Raw genomic sequence first — 8,524 nt, 5'->3', positions numbered from 1 at the left:
TGATTTGACGAAAGGCCCACTCCATGAGATGGCGCCCATACCAGACACTGCTTGAGACTAGATAACGCAAAGACCTAGGGGAAAACCAAACACTACTGTTCTACTAAAGGAACCCAGCAAAAAAAGGGACTCCTAAAGACATTCTGCTCTACTCATAGATGAGTACTTTGCTCAGTCATCATCAGAGAAGCCCAGGAAGAGGAGACATCACAGACAGTCCTTGGTGAGGTCTCAGAAGAAACCCAGGTTCAGTTAATGCGTCCTTAGCCTCTGATGGAAATGGCAATGAAGGCTTCACAAGCTCTGAGCCTTGAGACCTCCCTGGGTGTGGCTGTGTCCTGCAGCCCTGTCCCTGTGCAGGAAGAAAGGCCGGGGTGTGGGGGGGCGGAGAGGTGTGTGCATAATGCCTATGTTTCTGTACTCAAGGTTGTCACAGCTTTGTGCTGTGCAGGGCTGGGAGCTTCAGCAAAAGCAGTAACTAGTCCACCCTCTGGGTCTCAGTAGCTAAGGTGAGTGGTACTTTTCAGCTCTGCAGGTCACTGCTCCCCATTCATACACATGCTATGTTGTGGGGTTACAGGCCCCCTCAGCCAGCAGGCTGAAGGCAGGCTGAGCTGCTCTCTATTCACCTCTGGCCCACCCAGGCCTAGCCTGGCAGCCAGTGCAGGCTAGAGAGCTGTGCTGTGGAATCCTGTCCTCAAAGAGATGAGCTGGCGCCCAGCCCATCCATAAAGGGCAGGGCCAGTACTTCTCTTATCAGGGAAGAGCCTCTGCTTCCTTCAGCAAATGCTCACAGGGCCTCTTTGCTGTGGGGGCACCTGCCTCAGTGGCCCCCAGATGATTATGGAGATGGGGAACAGAAGAGATAAAAGCAATTGCACCTGGACTTTGGCCAGAGTGTCCTGGAGGCTACAGGCAGGCAGGCCAGACAGGCCTGCAGAGGATGCTGGCTTCCCAGCAGCCAGTGCTCAAATCCCAGCTGGCTCCTCCAGTTTTCAAGTCTCATCTTCAAAACCCAGAGAGCAGGAGAACATCACCCAGCTCCCCTGCAGGAGTGTGGGAGGGAGCGGAGGCCATGGTGCTTCCAGGAATTGGTACACTATGCTTGGAAAGTGCCACAGACCTCTGCTTCCTTTCTGTCTCTGGATGGACACACTGGATCCTAACAGCCACAGGACACTGGAGCTGGAGAGAGCAGGGACAGGAAGGAAGGGATTAGAGGGGACCGCTGGTGTACCCCTTAAGCACTAAGCTCCTCACATGGAGCCCTGTACTAGGAGAACAGGCTTCTTCTGACATGAGTCAGCCAGCACCAGAGAGCTGTCCAGCCAGCCCACTGCAGGTCAAAGCTGCCTGCTCCCTTGACGCTCTTGAGGAAAGGCAAGGGGAAGGTCAGAGCATCTAGAGCTAGGCAATGCTTCGTAGGTGGACAGACCTTCTCTCCAGCCCAGATTGTCACAGTGTCCTTTGACATTTTATCATAGATGGGAGTAGGGACCAAGAGCATGGTAGAGGCTCTGACGTTCTGTGCTCAGCCTAGACCAGCAGAATAATAACAGATTGTTGCAGATTGAATGGCCCCTGCTAAGATTCAAATGTTGAAGGTCTAATCATCTCTACCCCAGGATTTGTTTGTTTGTTTGCTTGTTTATTTTTTGTGACAGGGTTTCTCTGTATAGTTTTGGAGCCTGTCTTGGATCTCACTCTGTAGCCCAGGCTGGCCTCGAACTCACAGAGATCCACCTGGCTCTGCCTCCTGCGTGCTGGGATTAAAGGATTGCGCCACCACCACCCAGCAGGATTTCTTTATGTAAAATCGGGTTGAGACCTAAGAAGCAATGGTGATGATAAAGGACCATCCACCCATCACTTTCCAGCTCTATAAATCCAGGCTCCTAGAATCTTAGGGACCATGCTTCTGCAGAGATTGCTTAGCTAAACACTAGGTGTCTGGTCTTGGGCCATGAGTCGGGTGTGGGGGTGTTTAGGGGTGTGGGGTGTGAAGAGGTGTGGGGTGTGGGTGTGTGTGAGTATGTGAGGGATGGGCTCTGGGTGGGATGTCTGTCCCTGAAGGTGTCATTCGGGAGAAGAATCATGCAAAGAGATGAGAATGAAAACCTGGTGCAGATTGACTTCATCAACCTGGATCAGGCTTCGGGGAGTCTAATGCCAGGCAGTCCATTGTCAGCATATTTTTTTCCAGAGCTGAGGACTGAACCCAGGGCCTTGTGCTCGCTAGGCAAGCTCTCTACCACTGAGCTAAATCCCCAACCCCTCTTTGTCAGCATATTTAAAACAGTACAATTTGGAGAAAGGTTTCCGGGCAACAATCAGTCCAATCAGTCCAATTCCAGGTACACAATAAAGCTTAAGCTGTAACTACATAGAGACTCCTTTACACAGTACATGTGACCATGAGCATGGGTTCTGCAGCTAAAGGCCTAGAACCTGGTGTGGTCTCTGACCGACAGCATAGAGGTCAGCAGGCCATAAAGTACATGTGACATCTCCCCTAAGGATGGGTAACTGTCTAGGGAGGGAAGAGTCTGGGATAATCATTCTGGTGAACTAGAGTGAGGTCTGTCTTTATAGCAAAAGCTGGGTGGGGTCTACTTCCGAAGATAGCAAAAATATCACCAGGTCATTAACCGCATCCACTCCCAGCTTTCTGGGTGGAATTTGGGTATTTGGTTTTTATCTCCTTCAGTGAGGAGACACCCCTTTGTGATGAACACTCCTGGTTCTCTTAGAGCTGCTCTGTGAGTACAAGGACCCCTGTGCCCTCAACAGGGCTACTCTAGCCAGGCTGTATGTCCTGCGTGTGGAAACCCGGAGGATTTGGAGCAGGCAGCCTGAGGGGAAGCCGAGACCAGAGGCAGGTCCTGCTTCCCAGACTAGTCAGCAGGCAATCCCAAAGGCCCTGAAGATCAACAGAGCTGTGTCCCAAACCTTGTCCCCTCCACTCCCTGCCACTGCCAGTGGTCCTGAGCCTTCTGCCAGGCTGTGGGCAGATGGCAGAGAGGTCATTGGGACATAATGGACGGAAGTACAAGCTCAGCTGAGTTGGGCTGGCAAAAGCTAAGATCTGCCTGATTGCTCAGGAGGCAGGGGCATGGGAAACCTCCTCTAGAGCTCTCCAAGCCCACCCCCTGCCTGACTTATTCACACGCATGGCACTCCCCGCACCCGCCTACGAACTAGGAAGGCAGGTGAGGCCCCTCTTCCTTCCTTCCAACTAGCCATGGGGCAGATGCTTAGGGGAGAAGCGGAAGGTCTCAAGAGCAGTAACTTCTCCAAGGTCACGTGGCCAACTGTACAGCTGCACCTACATCTGGATTGAGTGGCTCCAGGTCTGGGCTCCTTGGGCAATGACAAGCGCCTGTGTCCGTGACAGTGGAAGGCTTCTTTGTCATTACTGCCATTGTTTATTTGTCCATTCAAGATGAAAAGGGTTATTTATTCATCCATTCACCACCAGGCTAGAGTTTGAACCCAGGACCTCCCTCATAGGAAGACCATCACTGTACTGCTGAGCTACGTCCTCAGCAATGTTACTTCAAATGTTTTGCAATTCAAAATTTAGAGTTCCAAGAAACTAAAAATAAAGTTTAAAGAAAGTAAAACTCACCCTTAAATCCTAGCAACTGAAGAGAGTCACTTTTAACAGTTGGCTGAACAGAATCCCAGACAGCGCTGTGCGTGAGTGCGGGGACTTGGTGATGGAATCGCATACTGTTTCATAACATGCTCTTTTTACTCAACAATATGTCACAGGGATCTTCCCACCTCAGGGAAGGCAGCCCCACCCTTTACATAACGGCTGTCGACTGTCCGCTGCAAAGGAGGTACCAAGGATGCATTGAGATGTTTCCAGAATTTTGCTGTTCCTAAAATTATATGGTAAATGTTATACCATCATCATCATGGCCCCAGCTACTGTTTAACTATATCTTAGCAGGCTGGTCATTTATCTATTAGTTGTTTGTTTAATTCTATTCAATTTATTTATTTACTATTTATTTATTTTTGAGTGTGTCCACATTTGCATGTGAATGCAGGTGTCCACAGGGGCCAGAGGCACTGGATTCCCCTGGATCTGGAGTTATAGGCAGTTGTGAGTCACTGGGCATGGGTGCTGTGACCTGAACTCTGGTCCTTTGCAAGAGCAGCGAGTTCTTAACTGCTGAGCCATCTTTCCAGCCTAGAGTTCCGGGGTTTTAATGGGCAAATCTTGCCAATGACTCTATTGCATAAGGCTTCTAGGTCACCCTTGAGGAGGGTGAAGAGTCCTGGGCTGATAGACACCAGGCTGATATGGAAACATCTTTCTGAGCCACCAGTTAGAGGGTGATACCTCCACAGAAGGCATTTGCCAAGCGCTTTACATCCCTCCTTCTTGGGGTCAGGAAGTCTCCTCCCCACTGGAGAACTGCACGGTGCTTTCAGGATCCACCCGGGTCAGGCTGGAGGGTAGAGCAGCTTGGGGCCCTGCACCCCATTTCTCACCCTAGGAGTTTGCTCACTGTCCTCCCTTTCCTTCTCCCCTCAAGCCTTCTATTTCTAGGGGAGTGCCCCGGCCAGCGGGGAGGACTGTGCCCCACAGAACCAGGCCTAAGTCAATGCACACGTCACTGGCATTGGCTGACTCATGGCCTGGGGGTCACCAGTGCAGAGGTTTCTCTCCAGCATAGCACCAGATCTCGCCCTTCTCGGCCAGTAAAGCACTCCAACAAGGTTCCATTAGCTAGAGGGGTGCAGAGAGGGAGAAAGAACTTCGGGCTTCTTCTAAGACAAATGTGACGTCCTGGGTCAAGGTCAAGGTTAGGGGGATACCTAGAAACACTTGCCTGCCGGGTTAAAGAGCTTGCAACAACTGAGCTACTGGAGACCCCTTGAATTTCGTGCCTCGAGATTGTTTTTTGTTTAAATACCAGTCAGATAATTCCCAGGATGTCACCATCCCCAAGGTGGCTGTCTGCCCTGTCTCTGAGCTCTATGGTTTCCAGCATCATGAGTGAGCCAAACCAGGGCATGAGGAATCCCAGAGGCCAGGTTCATCCCCATAGATGGGAAACCAGGAAACAGGAGTGTCAGCTGCTCCAGAGCCACATGGCCTGCTCAAGGCCACGAATCCACCCAGCACTCTTTGCACCCTTGCCATCTTTTAGTGGCGACAAGGGACCCAAAGGGGCCGTTAGATCAGGTCAGTCCAGGCTGCTTGCCCTGGATTCCCTCTCTACCATGTCATTCTTTCCCTTTGCCTGCTGCTTCTGTGTCAAGGTGGTTCATTTTCAAGCCACCATGCCTGCTTTCTGGGCAGGAAGTGGTGAAGGGCTTCCCCCCACAGCTTTCCTGGGCTATGTGTGCCCAAACCCAACTGATACATCCTCAGCGCATCCCCTTACACCTGAGGCTCAGGGAAAATCACAGAAGAGGGGAGAAAAAGTGGTAAGAGCTGGGAGACCAGGATGTCTTTGGTGGGATCGCATCTTCTATACATGACCGGGAAGCGCCCCCCCCCCCCCCCCCCCCCGTGGACTTTCAAACAATATGGCTGCCAAACAGGGCCAGCATAAAAACACCAGCTGACTGCCAACCTGAAAGAGAAAATTCCATCCCCTAGATGAAGAGCCACAGGTGGCCAACGAGACAGAATCAGTCTTCTGTGAGAATGAGCCCCCACAGAGGTGGACACATGCACACATGAAACACCAATGAATGGACTCAGCAGATGATAGACGTGTGTGTGTGTGTGTGTGTGTGTGTGTGTGTGTGTGTGTGTGTATAACAATGATAATTAAAGAAGAGATCATGAATTTGGGAGTAGAGGTAGAGTTGGGGGGGGGGCAATGACATAGATGCAGGGCTCATGCATGAGAGTCTCGGAAAATAAAATTTTCTGAAGCTGACACCCTGTGACCTCCACTTAGTTTTCATTGGCTTGAACTCAGCTGTCTGGTAAACCCTAGTGAGTTTGGCTGAAACTAAGAACAGGACCTAGGGCAGTGGTTCTCAACCTTCCTGATGCTGTGACCCTTTGTGACAGGTCCTCATGGTGTGGTGACCCCAACTATAAAATTATTTTCACTGCTACTTCATAACTGTCATTCTGATACTGTTATGAATCATAATACAAATATTTTTGGAGACAGAGGTTTGCCAAAGGGGTCTCGACCCACAGGTTGAGAACCACTGACCTAGAGCCTTGTGCATGCTCTGCTAGTGCCCTACCACTGAGCTACCTCCCCAGTTCTGGTCAGCCTTAACTGGATATTTTCTACACTGGGGAATGAACTTTGGACTTCGTGCATCTAAGCAAGGGTTCTACCAAAGAGCTACATACACCCCTAGGGCCCTTTTTGCTTTATGTTTTGAACCAGGGTCTTTAACGTGTACAGACTGGCCCTGAACTTAATCTACAACAGGGACAGGCCTTGAACTTTCTAACTTCCCACCCCAGCCTTGTGAGTAAATGGGCTTACAGGACCGTGTCAGCAGGCCTGACCAAGTGGATAGTTTAGCTGGGTATATGGCCATAGACCAGAAGTAATCAGGTTCTGCTAGAAGGAAGATGAGAGAAGGGATCAGGTGACCAGGGAAGTTAGCCAGTGAGGTTTCTTGGATTGAGGTTTTGGCTAAGGACACTCGGTCCACCAAGCCACTGGGCTTTTTCTTCTCTTTGACCCCATGTCTCAATGGTGGGCACAGCAGAGAATATCAAGTTTGAGCTGTAGGTTTCTGGGGACTTTGGAAGCTAAGGAGAATGAGGGGTAGTCTGAGCACACACACCACTCCCTGGTGAACCTTTGGGTTCTCTCATCTTCCTACGGGCTGGAGGGAAGAGTCAGTGGCTGGCTGGAGGCAGGTGGCTGGAGGCTGTCCCTTGCAGCTGGCTTGTTGGAGTCCACAGCTAGGTGATGGTGTCTTTCAGCACATTCCACCTCCCACCACAGGATACTGCAGAAGCCACAGTCTTTCACCCAGCTTACTGCACAATGGACTTTCGACTACGCATCCTCCTGACAGAAGCCCTAGGCACTGGAGGGGCAGGCGCCTGCTCAATGGCCTCAACCAATGTCAACTCACATTGCCTCTAACCACGGTCTTCAGGTGAGGAAGCCTACCCCCAAAGCATCAGCATCAACTAGAAATGTGCCAGAAATACACACTCTCAGTCCCCTACCCCAGACCTGTGGGACATGAGCAGCAGGCTGCAGCAGCTTGTTCGACAAGGCCTCTGGGTTATGCAACTGTCAGGTTCCGAGTGTAAGAGCCCCCCCCCCCCCCCCCCCAAGTGAGATGACTCTCAGCCCTGAGACTGCTTCTGCCCCCGCAGCAGCCATGCCAAAGGCTGCTGGGAAAGAAGAAATGAGAAAGACTACCCAACTCTCTGTCCTTCAGTTCGGGCTGTGAAAACTGACTTTTCTTGACCTTGTTTGTTTTGAGGCAGAGTCTGGCTGTATACCCTTTGCTGGCCTCAAACTTTTAGTTTTTCTGGCTCTGTCTTCCAAGTACAGAGTGGGATTACATGTATGTGCCACCACACCTAGCTAAAGTGAAATATATATATATATATATATATATATATATATATATATATATATATATATATATGTTTATATATATATATATATATCCCAGGCTGGCCTCAAACTCTAGATTCTTCTGCCTCAGCCCTGCTGAGGGGAACATGGTAAAGGGCCATCTTCATGAGAGAGAGGAGCATAAAGCCCGTTCTGAGTTTCAGTCCAGGCCTGAAGAGTCTACTTTGAGAACTGCGGGCCTTCTTCCCCACTGATGAGTTAACAGGGAGCTTGCCAAAGATAAAGTGTGGGCAGCTTATTCTGGCGACACGGGGCAGGGGCAGCAGGGATGTTCTCATCCTCCTCGGCATCCAGTCCCCAGAGAAGCGGACACCCAAGAGGCTGAGGGGGTGGAGGCAGCTGGCATAAGCCAGGGATGGGTATGGCTGAAGCATTGTGGGGGCCAGAGAACCGGTCCAGATGGAGAAGCTAACGGAGGCCACAATGGCTGGAGCGCAGAGTGGTCCCTGACTCTGGCTTCCAGTCAACGGGGCACTAAATGATCTGTGCCATCTTGGGTAAGGCAGGTAGGCTTTTGAGCAACAAAGAAAACAAGTCTCCATCACAACCCAAGCCTCTGCATACACAGGGATGCTTGGCTTTATTTAAAAAGGAGCCAATGTCTTTCTTTAGCACCAACACAGCAGTGGCCCTTGGCAATCAGACGTCATTTACACAACACTCTTGAAAGTCACACCTGTGAGGCACACAGCAGACATCACACTTTGGGCAGCATGATCGCCCACACAGAATACATTTCTCACTTCCGAAAGTCTCCTTTAAGAAAAATATCCATCCCCAGGTCAGAGAGGAATGGCTGGCTCTCTCCTGAGAGGAGGGACTTGGTCTCCAAAGCAGCGTGGTGACCGAGATTCCCCAGGAAGGTGTGACTCCGGCTGGGACACTGCCAGGTCCCTTCTCTACTGCTGAGAGATATAAAG

Source organism: Onychomys torridus, chromosome 12 (genome assembly GCF_903995425.1).
Source record: "Onychomys torridus chromosome 12, mOncTor1.1, whole genome shotgun sequence".
In the NCBI taxonomy this organism is placed as follows: domain Eukaryota; kingdom Metazoa; phylum Chordata; class Mammalia; order Rodentia; family Cricetidae; genus Onychomys; species Onychomys torridus.
This window is presented reverse-complemented; position numbering follows the sequence as displayed.